This window comes from Gossypium arboreum, chromosome 9 (genome assembly GCF_025698485.1).
Source record: "Gossypium arboreum isolate Shixiya-1 chromosome 9, ASM2569848v2, whole genome shotgun sequence".
Taxonomy (NCBI): Eukaryota; Viridiplantae; Streptophyta; class Magnoliopsida; order Malvales; family Malvaceae; genus Gossypium; species Gossypium arboreum.
Genome location: NC_069078.1, coordinates 32,125,107 through 32,147,556, shown reverse-complemented (window position 1 = coordinate 32,147,556; position 22,450 = coordinate 32,125,107).

The window sequence follows — 22,450 nt, the reverse complement described above, 5'->3', positions numbered from 1 at the left end:
AGTCATATATATGCATTATCTAATATACAACTTTATTCAAGTGCAAGCCAAAGATCGCAATTCACCTACTATACTCTTATAAAGGCATCATCAATTATATACTAAAGGAAACTACTTAAAACTTACCTCAGATGTTGTCGATCGATTTCAACGGCTATTCGATTACTTTCTCCTTTCTCCTATCTAACTTTGGTCCTTTAAGCTCTTGAGCTAAATCAAACAAATTTATTCTCAATCAAACACATACATACGACAACCATATACATTTCAAAAACCAATTTATTTGTATCATTTGTCCACTTTAAGTCCATCACCATTTCATTTTCAAATTTATGTACTTTGTAAGTTACATTCAAACACATTCGGCACTATGCATCTTTTCAAATTTTTCTTTTAACATTAGCTCAACTTATAACCTTCTTCTAATTAAAAACATTCAACAACCAACTAGTCATGGTTACTGTAACACCCCAAACTCGGCTTAGACGTTATGACCGGATCGGTGCGCCACATCGATGCGTTCAAATCGTTCCGTATTACTTAGTTTGGAAACTTAGTTGGTGTTGAAAAAGATACTTTTAAAAGTAGGTTAAAGTGAATAGAAGCTGTGCACCAGGTAGGAAACCAGGAAAAGAGGAGGTGAGTCCGTCGGACTGCTTAAGTACCAAGCTCCCTTCGGATCCAATCCTAGACATGCACACTACCATTGCCACACCTTAACGACTCGTATAATTTTGAGAAAACCATCTGGTTATGTCTATCTTAAGAAAATGATTAAGTTTGAGAACGTTTGCTTAGCGGAAGTCTTACTTGTAATCGTGTTATTTTGAAATCACTTAATGTTTTTGGAAACGCGTCCTAAAGCTAATCCATTTTCCTTAGTTATCATAGTTTTTTTTCATCATAATAAAATAAAATAATAAAAGTAAAACAAAACCATAAAAATAATTAAGCGGCCTTATTACACTTAAAACCCAAAACCATAAATGGAATTAAAAGGACGTCCAGTTCACCAGAAAGAAACCAGGTTCGTAGAAACATGTGGCCAGTCCGAATCCCTCACAGGTCCAAGCCCACTATGGTTGAGGATTACCTGCGAGGATGAAAATAAGGGGTGAGTTTTGGGAAACTCAATGTGTAATTCAACCCAACCATAGCCTAAATCGGTTCAAACCACGAGAGAGAATAAGTTGGCCTCGGCCGAGCAGATATCGAATAAAGCCCATAGGCCCAGAACAGACCAAAACAGATATATCATGCTTATGCAGAAACCCAACCATATCCAACCACATACACCCCCATACCATCCTTTTGCCATGTAGGGAGACTACTCGACCCACCCAACCGCTACACGCCACGAAATATGCAAAGCATGGTCGCAGATCTGAAAATGTGTGAGTCACAGATCTGAATATTTTGTGGCAGTGCCACCAGAACAGATATATGTGGCAAGGCCATCAGAACAGATAATTTGTGGCATAACCACCAAGACGCTTCCTCCATAATATAACCCATGTCCCCATGCAACAGATATACATTCATGGCATACATCATACAGATTTAATTCATCATGCTTTTCAGACAAAATTAACCCTAGGGGTATAGAGGTCATTTTGCATACATAGGGGTATAATGGTAATTTTGCATACATAGGGGTACTCTAGTACATCTAATTATTTCTAAGGTTTTCATGCATATCATAGCCATTACGTTTAGCCAGAAACACTTACCGAGTGTTCTTACCGAATTGGGCCCGTTGGCCCATTAACCCAGTTTTGGCCCATTAAGCCCAAAATATCAAAACGCACGAAATAGAGCGTACTGTAGTTTTATCACTTTTGATTACCAGTAATAATTACCCATATGTCTTACGAGCATTCGTACACTCACAAGTGCCCAAAATACCGACTTTTCGGCATTTCAGCTTTTCGGCTTTTGCCGATCTAGCCTATGAGAGTGTGTCAGTTACACACCTGTTTTTCGGATTTCCTCAACGAGATCTACACACGAACTTCCTACAATTGAATCACTTAATATTACTCCAAGTATCGAAATAAAATTGAGTATATAGTCCCTTACCACATTCGGCCAAACATGCCTAAAACCCTTATTGCTCTTACCTTACTGCTGAAATATGGTTAACTCCAAAGATCCGATTGTTCCACCTGTCCAAGCCCTTGATCAACCACCTCTAAATCACGTTTTTACCAAAACAAAATAGTTATTATGACCCCTCAGGATTACAAGTCCAAATCGACAACCTCCCTAACTTTTAGGGATTTCGGCTTTTCCTAAAATATGTAAGAAGACTAAGTTTTGGAGAAGACTTACCACCGATTCCTTAGTGAATGATTCCAATGAGTTTCCCACTCGATCCCGATGTAGATCTAAGCCCTCAGATGATAACAAAAGTCGAGCTTTCAGTGACACCAGTATTCGGCCAAGTCTCTTATAATGTGGGGTTTTCGGCTTTTTGCAACTTGTGTTTAGAAAGGTAAAACGAGAGGGTCTTGCTATGGTCTTGTCGTCAAAACTTGAGGTTTTAGAGGGCTGGTGAATCGACCACAAATGATGAAGAGAATAGATGTGGTTTTGATTAAAAGAAATCAGCACAAAAAGAAACAAGCTTTCGGGATTTCGGCTTTTTATGGCCACAGGCTATGAAGGTTTTGAAACGGTTGAAGGGAAAAATGGAGATGAACAAGATGGTAGGAAGGTTCGGCAATGGAGGAAAGGAGATGAAGAAAAAGGTTGATGAGGAGAGGAGAAAAGAAAAGATGAGGAGAAAAGTCGAAAGCGGCACCAACTACCCTAAGTGCCAAATTTATACTAGCTCCTTAACCTAGCGAATTTTGCCCCTTAAAGAATCCCTTGGCCGCCACCTCTTGCTCTTTAAGAGTCCAACATTCAGCCAACACATCTCCCTAATCAGCTCCTAATTTCTCTCCCTTATCCCTTCTTGCTCCATCTCTGAGCAACTCAAACTCTTGTTAATGATCTTTCACTTCATTTCCATTACCTACCTTTTACATTCATAAAATTAATCCCTTGTTTTTGCTATCAATGTGACTTGAACACGGGTCCTCCTAGCTTCCACATGCCACTTATAGCCTTCCCTATGGCGTCACATGCCACTTCACCACTTGCTTCCTTGTGATCTATTTTACACAATTAATTCTCCAAAGCCCAATTTACCAGAACCCCTTTCTCTTATGGAATTAAAATTAATTAAAACTATCGGGTTATCCTAAGCTTGGGCCTTCTAGAGGTTCACTATCACAATTAAACCTACACTTAACAAGCAGAACACAGAATTTTTAATTTTACAAACTTTTTTTCAGAATTCCCAAAAATTTGGGGCGTTACAACTCTACCCTCCTTAAAGAAATTTCGTCCTCGAAATTTACCTGATCCGAACAGATGAGGGTATTGTTGTTGCATTGCCTCCTCTGGCTCCCAAGTAGCTTCTTCTCTGCCATGGTTACGCCAAAGCACTTTCACTAATGGTACAGATTTCCTCCTCAGAACCTTAACATCTCGATCTAATATTTGTACAGGCTCCTCCTCAAAGGTCAAATCAGCTCGCACCTCAATTTTTGCAACTGGCACGACATGAGTAGGGTCAGAACGATAGCTGTAACACCCCGAACCCGAGACCGTCGCCGGAGTCGAACACGAGGTGTTAACAAACTTCAAACCACTTATTAGAAATTTCCCAGACAAGCTGCCAATCTGCGTACGAGTCGCATTAAAAATAATATCTTGAGTTCTGAAACTCGAAATTCAGTTCCATAAATTTTCCCCAGAACTAGACTCATATATCTATATGGTAGAATTTTTGTATAATTTTTGGCCGGGCCAATTGGTACAGTTTATTGGTTCAAGTCATCCCTGTTCCTTGGTTCGACTACTCTGACCCTTGTGCATTACGACTTAGATATCTCCCTTTACAGAGCTCCAATACTTATGCCGTTGGTTTCTAATGAAACTAGACTCAAAAGGGAATCTATAAATATAAAGTATGACTTCTAATTGTCTCTGATTAATTTAGGGTGAATTTCTAAAGTCGGGACAGGGGATCCAGAAATCGCTCTGGCCCTGTTTCACAAGAATTTAGTTATCTCCTAACATACAGCTCATATGGTCGTTTCGTTTCTTCTATATGAAAATAGACTCATTGAGCTTCGATTACATAATTTATTCACTACTTAATTCCATTCCTACTATTTTTAGTGATTTTTCAATCTCACATCACTGCTGCTGCCAGCATCTGTTACTAAAGCAACTATGCCTATTTTGTGATTTCTCCTTGATCTAACTAGTAATTCATCATACATATCACAAATTATGATCATGACTAGCCATGCCAAAGGCTAATCATTGTCAAACATCTCCCTACTACACTATTTCCATATCATGAATTTTAACACCAAAAATAATCAACCATGACATATGGCATAAAAATCGAATTACCAAGACTTGTGACCTAACATTATAGAACCAAATCCAACCGAACATTTATGCCATTTTCGCATGGCTAAAAGTTTACATACCAAATTTCAACAAAACATATTAGCCTATACGTGCCAAAATGTTCTCCTAGACCGACTAAAAAAAAGATACCAAAAGTTGCTAGCCGGTGTGATGACTTCGATGACGGTCCCGAGCACACAAAATGGATCAAGAACCTAAATAAGCAACAAATAAGCACACCAAATGAGTACATAACTCAGTAAGTCATAAGCACTACTCTACCGTCCAAAAATAATAATCATAAGTGAAAAACAAATAATACAAAATCAATTTTTCCAACCATAACAAACTATGCTACAATTTCTTAAATTTTTGGTTCGATCTCATGCCAAGTCCTTCAATCAAATCAAATGCCAAGTCAGCCCAATCGATTTAGATCCATTTCCTCAAGTTTGGAACAACGATGCACTAGATAAATTTATGCATCAACCTCAATTTCGATATTTAGTTAGTAGCTCAATCACTTACCTCGTTCATGCACAATTTATATCAACAACCGAATGTTGCACACATAGTGCTTATTATGTTCGCACACATAGTGCCATAGTAAATCGCACACATAGTGCCATAGTAAATCGCACACATAGTGCATTTGAGATTCCCTCATGCTTCAACCTCCCAATCGGCACACATAGTGCCACATAATTTTGCACACATAGTGCCCTATGTTGTTTCATCATGGTAAAGCAATTTACTTAACTCAAATTGTACATATGGTCATATTAATAAGTAGGAGAATCACTCTGAAAAATATCTATCCAAGGAGTTCTCACAAAAAGTGCTTAAGGACTTACCTTGTGTTGGGTATAACGGTTCCGACCCGGCTACTCGATGTCCTTGGCTTTGCCCTTACTTGATTCCCCTTCTTTAACTTCTCGGGCTTAATAAATAAATTAACTAGTTTAATCATCTTGCTAAACATTTATAATTCAATTACACATGCATATGTATGTTTGTATATTCGGCAACCACTCTTACTAATTACCCATTTAGTCGATTATACACATAATTAAAGGTAACATCACGAATGGGCATACTTATGTATATATATATATACATGTACAATGTCATCTATAACATGATCTAAACACCTAAATTCTTCTCATGCACACTTGATCGACTTTTTCCCAATCTAGCATAGCTTCACCTCTATTTGTAATATCATATAAATCCACATGTGACTACATTTCTTAAGTTCAACATCTTAATGCCCATTATAGCCACTCCCATAATCTAAATCTAAAATCGGCAACATCCCTTTCAACTATGTTAGCAGAATACTCATTCTCTTCTTAGTCCTAAATTCGCACCTCCAACAAAATGACTTAACAACTTCAACTTTCATGCTAACATAACAAGCAACTTAACACATCCATATAACTAACATGTTAATAGCATCAAGGTATCAACTAAAATTTTTAAGCTTCTTTGTCAAATCCCAACTCTCCAACAACCCCAAATCCAACCATGGGATAGATAGAATTCAAACTAACAACCAAAAATATACATGAATTTAAAGGAATAACTTCAACATACCTCAACCTAGATACAAGTATGGCGAACTTCTCCAAAGCTTTTTCTCTTTCTTTTACTTGGTTTTTCGGCTAAAGGATAGCAAGGATGAACACACTCTTTTTTTTGTTCATTTTCTTATTATTAATCTTTATTTCTCCTCTATTTTAATTACTTGCCAATATTAAATAATAAACAACATAATCTTGGAAGAATGAAGCCATGCTTGGCGGCCACTCAACATAATTTGGGCATTTTGACATGCAAACCCAAATTTTCATATTTCAATACTATTTGGTCCTTACTTATTTACCTATCAAAATTTTCTAAGTCTCTCAACTAAATCCTTTCAAGCAAGATTCACATTCCTAAGATAAAAATTAAAACATCAAATTTTTATACAAGTACTACCACACATATAAGGTATGCAAATAAAATTTTAACTAAATTTTATGACTCGGTTTTGTGGTCCCGAAACCACATTCCTACTAGGGTCAAATTAGGGCTGTCACAACTCTCCCCCACATAAGGAATTTTCGTCCCCGAAAATCTTACCAGTGAATAAGTTCGGATAACGATCCTTCATAAAGTCCTCAAGTTCCCAAGTGGCTTCTTCGATTCCATGTTTATGCCACAACACCTTCACTAATGGGATTTTCTTATTTCCCAACTCTTTTACTTCACGCATCAAAATACGAACCGGCTCTTCTTCATAACTCAAATTAGGCTGAATCTCGATCTCAGATGGAGTGATTACGTGCGATGGATCGGACCTATATCGTCGAAGCATCGAGACATGAAAAACGTTGTGAATCTTTTCGAGCTCAGGGGGAAAAATTAATCGGTATGCGACTGGTCCAACTCGTTCGGATACTTCATACAGACCGATGAACCTCGGACTCAATTTGCCCTTACGACCGAATCTAAGCACCTTCTTCCAGGGTGAAACTTTGAGAAATACTTTGTCTCCAACCCGATATTCAATGTCTTTTCTTTTCAAATCCAGATACGACTTACAGCGATCCGGCGACTTTCAAACTTTCACGAATCACTCGAACTTTCGCTCGGCATCCTTAATCAAATCAACCCCAAAGATTTTACTTTCACTAAGTTCAGTCCAAAATAATGGGGTACGGCATTTACGACCGTATAAAGCCTCGTAAGGTGCCATCTTAATGCTTGATTGAAAACTATTGCTGTAAGCGAATTCAATCAAAGGCAAATATCTTTCCCATGAACCACAAAACTCTAAGACGCAACATCTCAACATATCCTCGAGTATCTGAATTATTCGTTCAGATTGGCCATCAGTCTGGGGATGAAATGCGGTGCTAAAATGCATCTTAGTACCCAACGCTTCTTGTAACTTTTTTCCAAAATCGCGATGTAAATCTTGGGTTTCTATCCGACACGATAGAAATAGGTACCCCATGCAATCGAACAATTTAGGAGATGTATAATTCTGCCAATTTATCGAGCGAAAAATCTGTACGGGCAGGGATAAAATAAGCAGACTTGGTCAATCTATCAACAATAACCCAGATTGCATCTTTCTTGCTTGATGACAATGGCAATCCAGATACAAAATCCATCGTTACCGATCCCACTTCCATTCGGGTATCATGATCGGTCAAGTAATCCTGACGGCACTTGATGTTACGCTTTTACTTGTTGGCATATCAAACACCTTGAAACAAATTCAGAAATGTCTCGTTTCATACCGGGCCACCAAAATTGACGTTTCAGGTCATTGTACATTTTAGTACTACCTGGGTGGACTGACATTTGACTACTGTGAGCCTCGTCCAAAATCATCGAAATAAGTTCTGAATTTCTTGGAACACATAATCGACCTCTGAACATCAAGCAATCATTGTCGTCAATCCGAAACTCCGATTCCTCATTCGAAGCACATTCAGCTCGTTTAGTGACCAATTCAGCATTGACTTTCTGGGATTCAAGTATTTGACGAATCAATAATGGTTTGGCCTCTAATTTAGCTACTAGCACCCCATCAGGTGAGACGGACAAGTGAGCATTCACCGCTCTCAAAGCAAACAGTGCTTTCCGACTTAAAGCATCGGCAACCACGTTAGCCTTTCCCGGGTGATAATCAATAACAAGTCCATGGTCTTCAACAACTCAAGCCAACGTCTTTGTCGCAGATTTAGATCTCTTTGAGTCATCAAATATTTAAGACTTTTGTGGTCCGAATAAATATGACACCTTTCCCCAAACAAGTAATGCCGCCATATTTTCAGGGCGAACACTATGGCCGCCAATTCAAGATCATGGGTCGGATAGTTTCTCTCATGCGGCTTTAATTGTCTCGACGCGTAAGCCACAACTCGACCTTCTTGCATCAACACACAACCTAGCCCAAGTAAGGATGCATCACTATAAATGACAAACTCTTTCGGACTCGGTTGTACTAGCATGGAGCTTCGGTTAAGCAGTCTTTAGTCGATCGAAACTCTTCGACAGTTTTCGTCATTCAAACTCAACATCTTTTTGGAGTAGTTTCAGTCAATCTGCAGCTATCATCGAGAAACCCCTTACAAACCGTCGGTAGTATCCGGCAAGTATGGCCGAAATTTTGTTCGGATCCACTCTAACACCCCATGCGGACACCACGTGCCCCAAAAAGCTAACCTCTTTCAACCAAAATTCACATTTATTGAATTTTACGTATAACTGCTTGTCTCGCAAAATCTGTAATACTAACCTCAAATGCTCGGCGTGTTCGGCTTCACCTTGTGAGTAAACTAAAATATCATCAATAAACACAACCACAAATCGATCCAAGTATGGCCTGAATACTCGATTCATTAAATCCATAAATACCGCAGGGGCATTAGTGAGCCCAAACGGCATCACTAAGAATTCGTAGTGACCGTACCTCGTTCTAAAAGCGGTTTTGGGTATGTCCGAGTCTCGAACCTCAACCGATAATACCCGGATCTCAAATCTATCTTGGAAAATCTGAGGCTCCCTTTAATTGATCAAACAAATCATCAATACGTGGCAACGGGTATTTATTCTTTATGGTCACTTTATTCAACTGACGATAGTCGATGCACAATCTCATGGTTCCATCCTTCTTTTTCACAAACAATACGGGTGCGCCCCATGGAGGAAAAACTCGGTCGAGCGAAACCTCTATCCATCAATTCTTGCAATTGAACTTTCAATTCCTTTAATTCCGTTAATGCCATACGATACGGGGCTATTGAGATTGGCGTGGTACCAGGTACAATCTCGATGTCAATTCCACCTCTCGAACCGGTGGCAACCCGGTAACTCCTCGGAAAAACATCGAATACTCACAAACCATCGGTGCTCGATTCAAGTTTCCTTTCCATCTCTTTGATATCAAATACATACGCAAGGTATGTTTCACACCCTTTTCACATATCTCGGCGGTCATTGAAGATATTATCGCGGCACCCCTTCAAATCGGTAGACTCAACTCGGACTACCTCATCATGTGCACTCCTCAAATCGATGGTTTTTCTTTTGCGTTCACCATTGCATTATGTACGATCAACCAATCCATACCAAGAATGACATCAAATTAGTCAAGCGGTAAAAACATCAAATCGGCGAAAAACAGATTCTCGGATTATTAGAGGGCATCTCTTACACACTTTATCAACAAGTACGTATTGACCCAAAGGGTTTGACACTGAATTACGAACTCGAGAGACTCAACGGTAGAGTCTTCTTGGATGCTAAGGTTTCACATACATATGAATGAGTAGAGCCGAGGTCAATCAATGCAATCACATTAGTATCAAAGAGAGTGAAAGTACCGGTGATGACGTCGAGGAGGATGCCTCCTCTCGTCTTGTGAATGGCATATGCTCTAGCAGAGTACGGTCTCGGCTCGAACATCCATATCGAGGCCCCTCTCGACTACCACCCCTACCTCCTAAAATTCTCGGTGGTCTACCTCTAGTCTGTCACTCCACTAGGTCTTGCACCTTGCATCTTATTCTTCTCATCAAGCTCGTGCAATCTCTAATGAAGTGGTCCTTCGAACCGCATCCGTAATGAGCCCCGTTAGTAGACTTACCCCAACATTCACCTAGGTGTCGTCTTCCACATTGGGGCATTCGGGTTTCTCTTGACGATTATTGCCCACACTAGCTATCAAGTAGCTCGGAGTCCGTCGATGGTCGTGCTCGATGGAAATTCCCGATCGTCCTCGACTTACTAGTGTCCTCCCGAACTTCTTTGGCCGAGAACGGAGCTTTACCCGTCGATCTTTTACGATAGTCTCTAGCTTCAAATTCAGCCTTCTTCTTCTCCTTTCCAAGTTTTTCCGCCTTGCAGGCTCGTTCGACTAGTGTTATGAACTCCTTTATCTCCAAAATACCCACTAGTAGCTTTAAATCTTCATTCAATCCTTCTTCAAATCTTTTGCACATAGCAACCTCATCGGCCACACACTCCCGGGCATACCGACTGAGTCTTACGAACTCATGTTCGTATTCAGATACTGTCATACGGCCTTGCTTGAGTTCCAAGAATTCCTTACGTTTTTGATCGATGAACTGTTGACTAATATACTTCTTTCGAAATTCCGTTTGAAAGAAATCCCAAGTAACTCGTTCGTTTGGGACTATGGAAATCAAGGTCCTCCACCAATAGTAGGCTGAGTCCCACAACAAGGATATAGCACACTTTAGACATTCATCGGGTGTGCATGACAGTTCATCAAACACCTGAATGGTGTTATCAAGCCAGAACTCGGCCCTTTCGGCATTATCAGTAACTATGGCCCTGAACTCCTCAGCCCCGCGCTTCCTAATCAAGTCTACAGGTGGTTTACTTAGCCTCACAGGATCAGTAACTGATGGCATTACGGGCTCTTGGGGTGGATTATTCAAATTCGGGAATGGTTGGACAGCCGGATTGGTTCGGGCATATTGCGCGACCCACTCATTCATCATGGTGAAGAAGGCTTGTTCTGCCCCCTCATCTTGATTATTTGTAGATGACTGAGGTTCAACAGGCGGTGTCCCTTGCGCAGGAGCAGTTGCTACACTTTCAACGTCATCCGCTAAGGGTCTCTCTACCCCGGGTTCCATTTGCTAATCAAAACAAAAATTTTAACCGTCAGAAGTCATCACATTATTAAGCACTAACATTAAGGCATGTATAGCTAGACTCATATGTGCTATGGTAGTCCTAGAACTGACTAAACCATAGCTCTGATACCAATGAAATTGTACCACCCCGAACCCAAGACCGTCGCCGGAGTCGAACACGAGGTGTTAACAGACTTCAAACCACTTATTAGAAATTTCCCAGACAAGCTGCCAATCTGCGTATGAGTCGTATTAAAAATCATATCTTGAGTTCTGAAACTCGAAATCCAGTTCTGTAAATTTTCCCCAGAACTAGACTCATATATATATATGGTAGAATTTTTGTAGAATTTTTGGTGAGGCCAATTGGTACAGTTTATTGGTTAAAGTCGTCCCTGTTCATGGGTTCAACTACTCTGACCCTTGTGCATTACGACTTAGATATCTCCCTTTACAGAGCTCCAATACTTATGTTGTTGGTTTCTAATGAAACTAGACTCAAAAGGGAATCTATACATATAAAGCATGACTTCTAATTGTCTCTGATTAATTTAGGGTGAATTTCTAAAGTCGGGACAGGGGATCCAGAAATCGCTCTGGCCCTGTTTCACAAGAGTTTAATTATCTCCTAACATACAGCTCATATGGTCGTTTCGTTTCTTCTATATGAAAATAGACTCATCGAGCTTCGATTACATAATTTATTCATTATTTAATTTCATTCCTACTATTTTTAGTGATTTTTCAATCTCACGTCACTGCTGCTGCCAGCATCTGTTACTAAAGCAACTATGCCTATTTCGTGATTTCTCCTTGATCTAACTAGTAATTCATCATACATATCACAAATTATGATCATGACTAGCCATGCCAAAGGCTAATCATTGTCAAACATCTCCCTACTACACTATTGCCATATCATGAATTTTAACACCAAAAATAATCATCCATGACATATGGCATAAAAATCAAATTACCAAGACTTGCGACCTAACATTATAGAACCAAATCCAACCGAACATTTATGCCATTTTCGCATGGCTAAAAGTTTACATACCAAATTTCAACAAAACATATTAGCCTATACATGCCAAAATGTTCTCCTAGACCAACTAAAAAGAAGATACCAAAATTTGCTAGCCGGTGTGATGACTTCGACGACGGTCCCGAGCATACAAAATGGATCAAGAACCTAAATAAGCAACAAATAAGCACACCAAATGAGTACATAACTCAGTAAGTCATAAGCACTACTCTACCGTCCAACAATAATAATCATAAGTGAAAAACAAATAATACAAAATCAATTTTTCCAACCATAACAAGCTATGCTACAATTTCTTAAATTTTTGGTTCGATCTCATGCCAAGTCCTTCAATCAAATCAAATGCCAAGTCAGCCCAATCGATTTAGATCCATTTCCTCAAGTTTGGAACAACGATGCTCTAGATAAATTTATGCATACACCGCACAACCTCAATTTCGATATTTAGTTAGTAGCTCAATCACTTACCTCGTTCATGCACAATTTATATCAACAACCGAATGTTGCACACATAGTGCTTATTATGTTCGAACACATAGTGCCATAGTAAATAGCACACATAGTGCCATAGTAAATCGCACACATAGTGCATTTGAGATTCCCTCATGCTTCAACCTCCCAATCGGCACACATAGTGTCACATAATTTTGCACACATAGTGCCTTATGTTGTTTCATCATGGTAAAGCAATTTACTTAACTCAAATTGTACATATGGTCATATTAATAAGTAGGAGAATCACTCAAAAATATCTATCCAAGGAGTTCTCACAAAAGTACTTAAGGACTTACCTTGTGTTGGGTATAACGGTTCCGACTCGGCTACTCGATGTCCTTGGCTTTGCCCTTGCTTGATTCCCTTCTTTAACTTCTAGGGCTTAATAAATAAATTAACTAGTTTAATCATCTTGCTAAACATTTATAATTCAATTACACATGCATATGTATGTTTGTTTATTCGGCAACCACTCTTACTAATTACCCATTTAGTCGATTATACACATAATTAAAGGTAACATCACGAATGGGCATACTTATGTATATATATATACATGTACAATGTCATCTATAACATGATCTAAACACCTAAATTCTTCTCATGCACACTTGATCGACTTTTTCCCAATCTAGCATAGCTTCACCTCTATTTGTAATATCATATAAATCCACATGTGACTACATTTCTTAAGTACAACATCTTAATGCCCATTATAGCCACTCCCATAATCTAAATCTAAAATCGGCAACATCCCTTTCAACTATGTTAGCAGAATACTCATTCTCTTCTTAGTCCTAAATTCGGCTCCTCCAACAAAATGACTTAACAACTTCAACTTTCATGCTAACATAACAAGCAATTTAACACATCCATATAACTAACATGTTAATAGCATCAAGGTATCAACTAAAATTTTAAGCTTCTTTGTCAAATCCCAACTCTCCAAAGAACCCCAAATCCAACCATGGGATAGATAGAATTCAAACTAACAACCAAAAATATACATGAATTTAAAGGAATAACTTCAACATACCTCAACCTAGATACAAGTATGGCCGAACTTCTCCAAAGCTTTTTCTCTTTCTTTTACTTGGTTTTTCGGCTAAAGGATAGCAAGGATGAACACACCCTTTTTTTGTTCATTTTCTTATTATTAATCTTTATTTCTCCTCTATTTTAATTACTTACCAATATTAAATAATAAACAACATAATCTTGGAAGAATGAAGCCATGCTTGGTGGCCACTCAACATAATTTGGGCATTTTGACATGCAAACCCAAATTTTCATATTTCAATACTATTTGGTCCTTACTTATTTACCTATCACAATTTTCTAAGTCTCTCAACTAAATCCTTTCAAGCAAGATTCACATTCCTAAGATAAAAATTAAAACATCAAATTTTTATACAAGTACTACCACACATATAAGGTATGCAAATAAAATTTTAACTAAATTTTATGACTCGGTTTTGTGGTCCCAAAACCATATTCCGACTAGGGTCAAATTAGGGCTGTCACAATAGCGCCTTAACATGGAGACGTGAAAAACATCGTGAATCCTGTCTAACTCTGAAGGCAATTCCAACTGATAAGCCACTGGGCCTACTCGCTTCAAAATCTGATAAGGCCCAATGAACCGCGGACTCAACTTGCCCTTCTTACCAAACCTTAGTATCTTCTTCCAAGGTGAAACCTTCAAGAAGACCATATCGCATAATCGAGTATTCAATCTCCTTACGCTTCAGATCTGCATACGACTTTTGCCTATCAGATGCTTCCTTTAACCGATCTCTAATTAACCTGACCTAATCCTCAGTATCTGCCACCAACTCAGGTCCAAGAACTTGTCGCTCCCCCAGTTCAGTCCAACAACTAGGTGTTCGACACCTTCGCCCATACAGTGCTTCATAAGGTGCCATTCGAATACTCGACTGATAACTATTGTTGTATGCAAACTCTGCCAAAGGCAAGTAATCCTCCCAACTGCCCCGGAAATCAATAACACATCCCCTCAACATGTCTTCCAGAATCTGAATAACTCTTTTTGACTGACCATCAGTTTGGGGATGGAAAGCCGTACTAAAGTTCAATCGCGTTCCCAACGCCTCATTCAACTTTTTCCAAAACCGAGATGTGAATCTAGGATCCCGATCAGAGATAATCGAAATCGGAACCCCATGCAGTCGCACAATCTCCGCCACATACAACTTGGCTAACTTCTGAAGAGAAAAGTCTGTGCGAACAGGTATAAAATGAGCCGACTTGGTCAACCTATCCACAATCACCCATATCGAGTCTTTCTTCGATGGTGTCAAGGGTAGCCCACTCACAAAGTCCATGGTTACCCTCTCCCACTTCCAAAGTGGTATTTTTACTGGCTGCAATAAACGGAAGGTAAGCGATGCTCACTTTCACTTGCGGCATGTCGACATTTCCCACAAATTCGTTACCTCTCGCTTAAGTCCAGGCCACCAATACAGTTCTCGCAAGTCATGGTACAACTTATTCCCTCCAGGATGCGTGGCACAAAGTCCCCCATGAGCTTCCTTCAAAATTGACTGTCTCAAGTCAGAGTCCTTCGGAACACAAATTCTACCTCCAAAATACAGAACCCCATCATCATTTAACCCAAACTCAGAAGTTTCCCCTTCCTTAACTTGTTGAAAACGAAGGACCAAAGACTCATCTTTCAACTCCTTTTCCTTAATCTGATCCACCCAGGTTGGCCTTACTTGCAATTTAGCCAACAGACTTCCATCATCATACAGACTTAGACGAGCAAACATTGCTCTCGGATCGAATCTGACTTACGACTTAGAGCATCGGCTACCACATTACCCTTGCTCAGGTGATATTCGATTGAACAATCATAATCCTTAAGCAACTCGATCCATCTCCTTTGCCTAAGGTTCAGTTCCTTCTGAGTCAGCAAATACTTGAGACTCTTATGATCTGTGTATATAATACACCTTTCTCCATACAAGTAATGCCTCCAGATTTTAAGTGCAAAGATCACTGCTGCTAACTCTAAATCATGAGTGGGATAGTTCCCTTCGTGAGGCTTAAGTTGTCGAGACGTATAAGCAACCACCTTACCCTTTTGCATCAACACACAACCCAAACCTATATGTGATGCATCACTGTACACAGTAAAATCTTTCCCAAACTCTGGTTGAATTAACACAGGTGCTTCAGTCAGAACTTTCTTCAACCTCTCAAAAGCTTCTTGCTGCTTCTCCGTCCATACAAACGGTACTCCTTTCCTTATGAGTTTTGTGAGAGGTGCTGCTATCACAGAAAAACCTTCCACAAACCTTCTGTAGTATCCTGCCAACCCTAGGAAACTTCGAATTTCTGAAACCGACCTAGGTGGCTTCCATTCCAAAATTGCTTCAATCTTTCAAGGATCCACTCTAATCCTCTCTGCAGAGACCACATGCCCCAAAAAGGTTACCTCCCTCAACCAGAACTCACACTTACTGAACTTCGCATAAAGTTCCTTCTCCCTTAACACTTGCAACACAGTGCGAAGATGCTCATCATGTTTTGCTTCGGTCTCAGAATATACCAGAATATTGTCAATAAAGACGACCACGAACCGATCCAGAAATGGTTGGAACACACGATTCATCAGATCCATAAACGCTGCAGGAGCGTTTCTTAGTCCAAATGGCATAACCAGAAACTCATAATGACCATAACGAGTCCTGAATGCTGTCTTATGAATATCTGCCTCATTGACCCTTAACTGATGATATCCAGATCGAAGATCGATCTTGGAAAATACAGAAGCTCCTTTAAGCTGGTCGAACAGATCGTCAATCCTTGGCAGAGGGTACTTATTCTTAATCATCAGTTTGTTCAACTGGCGATAATCAATGCACATACGCATCGTCCCATCCTTCTTCTTCACGAATAGCACCAGTGCTCCCCATGGAGACACACTTGGCCAAAAAAGCCCCTATCCAACAATTCTTGAATTTGCGCCCTTAACTCCACTAACTCCTTCGATGCCATCTTATATGGTGCAATGGACACTGGTGCTGTCCCAAGCAATAGGTCGATTCCAAATTCAACTTCTCGGTTTGGAGGCAATCCCAGAAGCTCCTCCGGAAAGACATCTTGGAACTCTTTTACAGTTCTAACCTTATCCACTGTCAGCCCCTCTACCTCTGTTTGACTTACAAATGCCAAATAGGCCTCACACCCTTTTCGAATCCACTTTTCAGCCCTCAATGCTGATATCACATTAGACAAATAGTCCCTTCGCTCACCTATCACCATAACCTCATCCCCTTTCGTGGTCCTTAGCACCATTCGCTTAGCAGCACAGCCTATAGTCGCCTTATGCTTAACAAGCCAGTCCATTCCCAGAATGAGATCAAACTCTCCAAACGGCAACTCCATTAGATCGCTAGGAAAGATCCTACCTTGAGTTTCTAAGGGTACATCCTTATACAACTTGTCTACCCTAACCGAGTGACCCAAGGGACTTAGCACAGATACCCCACTCACTATCTTCTCAGAATGCACTCCCAAAGACCCAGATATGGCACACGTAACATAAGAATGAGTAGATCCAATATCCACCAAGGCGATATCGGCATATTAGAAACTAAAATGTACCATTATGACATCAAAAGGCCGCCCTCCTCTCGACGACGAGTGCATACACCAACGCTGGTTGTCGAGCCTCAAGATTTCGGCTCCCCGCCAGCGCCTTTGACCTCGACCATTTCCATTCCCATTTCGCCCTACCTTGTCCACGCCCTCTCATGGGTTGAACAACCCTCAGACAAAGAACATGAGCCGATCGATCTCTCTGTGGATGATCCTTAACTCAGTGCTCCATAGATCCGCGATCGAAACAAGGACCAAAACGCTTCCTACACTCACCCAGTGTACCTTACCACAGTCCCCACAGATTGGCGGTCTAACCACATTCATTGAACAGCTCGAACCGGCTCCTCCACTCTCGCCCTTTGACATTCTTGTTTGCTCCACCAAGGTCCGAATCCTCCTAAACGGTTTCGATCTTTCTCACGATTTCGCCTCAAGACGCTTTACCTCCTCGGCGATCTTAGCTTTTTCCACCGAAGCTGCGAAGTCACGCTCCCTCTGCAGAGCAATCAGCACCTTAAGGTCATCTCTAAGCCCATCCTCAAAGCGAACGCCACGCTCATACTCAGAGCAACTATTCCCACAAAGATACCTACTCACCTCGAAATTCACCTCGACTCAAGATGCAGTTTTGCCTCCTTGGACCAGATTCAAGAATTCTTTCCTACGGCGTCCACATAACTTGCCCCGACGTATTTTCCTTAAAGGTCGTCTTAAACAGCTCCCAAGTAACCCTATCACCGGGCTCCATCCTCACGGTGAGCCACCACCGATAAGCCTCATCTCGCAAAGAACGATACGGCCCCTTCACTTTTGCTCCACGTAGCAGTCCAAGTCATCCATAATTCGCCCCGTGGCCTCCAACCAATATTTCGCCACATTCGGGCTACACCAGATACACCCCTAAAGATCTACGCTCGTTAGCCCGAGTCATTCGTAAATCAATCCTCGAATTTCGTTGTTCGAACTTGCCCGGCAACCCTTTCCGAACTCGAAGCATTGTCTGCTGACGTAGCGCCATCCCAGATACCATGATCATGTGATTCCACTTCCGCTGCCGATGGTACCAAGTGCTTCGCCGCTAGCATATGTCCCGAAGACGAAGATCCCGCTCGAGCTCTTCCTCGGCCTCGTCCACGGCCTCTACCTCGAGCTGCTCGCGTACTCATATCGTATTATCTGATTACGAATTTTATGCATTAATATCATTCCAATGTTTATTACAGATGTTTTATGATTCAGACAGTAATTCAGAAATGGGTTTTCGCAGAATCAATGTCTAGCTACAGTCTCAGTCTTTTAGCAAGCTTTTCTAGGATTTCAGTAGCATCCTATCTAGAGTATTCTAATAAAGTTTCAGTACAAACATATAATTCAGAATATATTCAAAAAAATTCAGAATACTTACAGGCTTGGGCCGGAGATTCGGAATGCCACCTTCAGGAGTCCAGATTTTTTAAAAACTGATTTTTTTTGAAAATCTTCGTTTTTGTAAACCCATTCCACAGCTGAGTTGTTGTAACTTGGCTCTGATACCACTAAATGTAACACCCCAAACCCAGCCTAGACGTTATGACCGGATTCGGTGCGCCACATCGATGCGTTCAAAATGTTCCGTATTACTTAGTTTGGAAACTTAGTTGGTGTTGTAAAAGATACTTTTAAAAGTAGGTTAAAGTGAATAGAAGCTGTGCACCAGGTAGGAAACCAGGAAAAGAGGAGGTGAGTCCGTCGGACTGCTTAAGTACCAAGCTCCCTTCGGATCCAATCCTAGACATGCACACCACCATTGCCACACCTTAACGACTCGTATAATTTTGAGAAAACCGTCTGGTTATGTCTATCTTAAGAAAATGATTAAGTTTGAGAACGTTTGCTTAGCGGAAGTCTTACTTGTAATCGTGTTATTTTCAAATCACCTAATGTTTTTGGAAACGAGTCCTAAAGCTAACCCATTTTCCTTAGTTATCATAGTTTTTTTTTTCATCATAATAAAATAAAATAATAAAAGTAAAACAAAACCATAAAAATAATTAAACGACCTTATTACACTAAAAACCCAAAACCATAAATGAAATTAAAAGGACGTTCAGTTCACCAGAAAGAAACCAGGTTCGTAGAAACATGTGGCTAGTCCGAATCCCTCACAGCTCCAAGCCCACTATGGCTGAGGATTACCTACGAGGATGAAAATAAGGGGTGAGTTTTGGGAAACTCAGTGTGTAATTCAACCCAACCATAGCCTAAATCGGTTCAAACCACGAGAGCAGAATAAGTTGGCCTCGGCCTGAGCAGATATCGAATAAATCCCATAGGCCCGTAAGCAGACCAAAACAGATATATCATGCTTATGCAGAAACCCAACCATATCCAACCACATACACCCCCATACCATCCTTTTGCCATGTGGGGAGACTACTTGACCCACCCAACCGCTACACGCCACGAAATATGCAAGCATGGTCGCAGATCTGAAAATGTGTGAGTCACCAGATACAGATATTTTGTGGCAGTGCCACCAGAACAGATATATGTGGCAGGGCCACCAAAACAGATAATTTGTGGCATAGCCACCAGGACGCTTCCTCCATAATATAACCCATGTCCCCATGCAACAGATATACATTCATGGCATACATCATACAGATTTAATTCATCATGCTTTTTAGACAAAATTAACCTTAGGGGTATAGAGGTCATTTTGCATACATAGGGGTATAATGGTAATTTTGCATACATAGGGGTATAATGGTAATTTTTCATACATAGGGGTACTCTAGTACATCTAATTATTTCTAAGGTCTTCATGCATATCGTAGCCATTACGTTTAGCCAGAAACACTTACCGAGTATTCTTACCGAATTGGGCCCGTTGGCCCATTAACCCAGTTTTGGCCCATTAAGCCCAAAATATCAAAACGCACGAAATAGAGCGTACTGCAGTTTTATCACTTTTGATTACCAGTAATAATTACCCATACGTCTTACGAGCATTCGCACACTCGCAAGTGCCCAAAATACCGACTTTTTGGCATTTCAGCTTTTCGGCTTTTGCCAATCTAGCCTATGAAAGGGTGTCAGTTACACACCTGTTTTTGGGATTTCCTCGATGAGATCTACACACGAACTGCCTACAATTGAATCACTTAATATTACTCCAAATATCAAAATAAAATTGAGTATGTAGTCCCTTACCACATTTGGCTAAACATGCCTAAAACCCTTATTGCGCTTACCTTACTGCCGAAATATAGTTAACTCCAAAGATCCGATCGTTCCACCTGTCCAAGCCCTTGATCAACCACCTCTAAATCACGTTACTACCAAAACAAAATAGTTATTACGACCCCTCAGGATTACAAGTCCAAATCGACAACCTCCCTAACTTTTAGGGATTTCGGCTTTTCCTAAAATATGTAAGAAGATTGAGTTTTGGAGAAGACTTACCACCGATTCCTTAGTGAATGATTCCAATGAGTTTCCCACTCGATCCCGATGTAGATCTAAGCCCTCAGATGATAACAAAAGTCGAGCTTTCAGTGACTCCAGTATTCGGGCAAGTCCTTTATAATGTGGGGTTTTCGGCTTTTTGCAACTTGTGTTTAGAAAGGTAAAACGAGAGGGTCTTGCTATGGTCTTGTCGTCAAAACTCGAGGTTTTAGAGGGCTGGTGAATCGGCCACAAATGATGAAGAGAAGAGATGTGGTTTTGATTAAAAGAAATCGGCACAAAATGAAACAAGCTTTCGGGATTTCGGCTTTTTATGGCCACAGGCTATGAAGGTTTTGAAACGGTTGAAGGGAAAAATGGAGATGAACAAGATGGTAAGAAGGTTCAGTAATGGAGGAAAGGAGATGAAGAAAAAGGTTGATGAGGAGAGGAGAAAAGAAAAGATGAGGAGAAAAGTCAGGAAACGGCACCAACTACCCTAAGTGCCGAATTTATACTAGCTCCTTAACCTAGCCGAATTTTGCTCCCCTTAAAGAATCCCTTGGCCGACCACCTCTTGCTCTTTAAGAGTCCAACATTCAGCCAACACATCTCTCCCTAATCAGCTCCTAATTTCTCTCCCTTATCCCCTCCTTGCTCCATCTACTGAGCAACTCAAACTCTTGTTAACAGTCTTTCACTTCATTTCCATTACCTACCTTTTTTGTTCATAAAAATTAATCTCTTGTTTTTGCTATCAATGTGACTTGAACCTGGGTCCTCCCTAGCTTCCACACGCCACTTATAGCCTTCCCTGTGGCGTCACATGCCACTTCACCACTTGCTTCCTTGTGATCTATTTTACACAATTAATTCCTCAAAGCCCAATTTACCAGAACCCCTTTCTCTTATGGAATTAAAATTAATTAAAACTATCGGGTTATCCTAAGCTTGGGCCTTCTAGAGGCCCACTATCACAATTAAACCTACACTTAACAAGCAGAACACAGAATTTTTAATTTTACAAACTTTTTTTCAGAATTCCCAAAAATTTGGGGCGTTACAGTTACCATAATCACAATTTAACTATATATAATATATATATATAACCGAATGTCTCTATGACACAAGGTACTTACATAAGGCATATATATATATATATATACCTATATGTGATTAACACAATTTAATCGATTACTCATTTTATGCACAACCACGTAAACTCACACATATATATTTATAGCATGCCTTAATATATTATATGCCACATTCGACCCTAAACACTCAAACTTAGCTTTCATATACAATTTCATTTCATGATCAATTGTAGCAAATTGCACATAGGTTTCAGTCTTTCCGAACAATGACCGAATATGCATATAAAATAAATAGCTTACTTAATACATAACTCACATAACCAAAGTACATGTAACCCTAATGTCCAAATATAAATATCACCCAAAATTCTTATGACTTAACCTTTAACTCCTTTTTAGCCGAATATCCATTAAACATCTAGTTCATGTACACAAATACAATCCCATAAGGCTTATCATATTTTCATGTACACATCAAATCTATATATATATATATAGCCGAATATATATACATATATATAGATTTATATAGCTCATCAACCCGATATTTATTCCTATTCCCCTAACATAATTGGATCAATTAAACCAAATTCATGTACATATTTTAAGTGTTCATACAA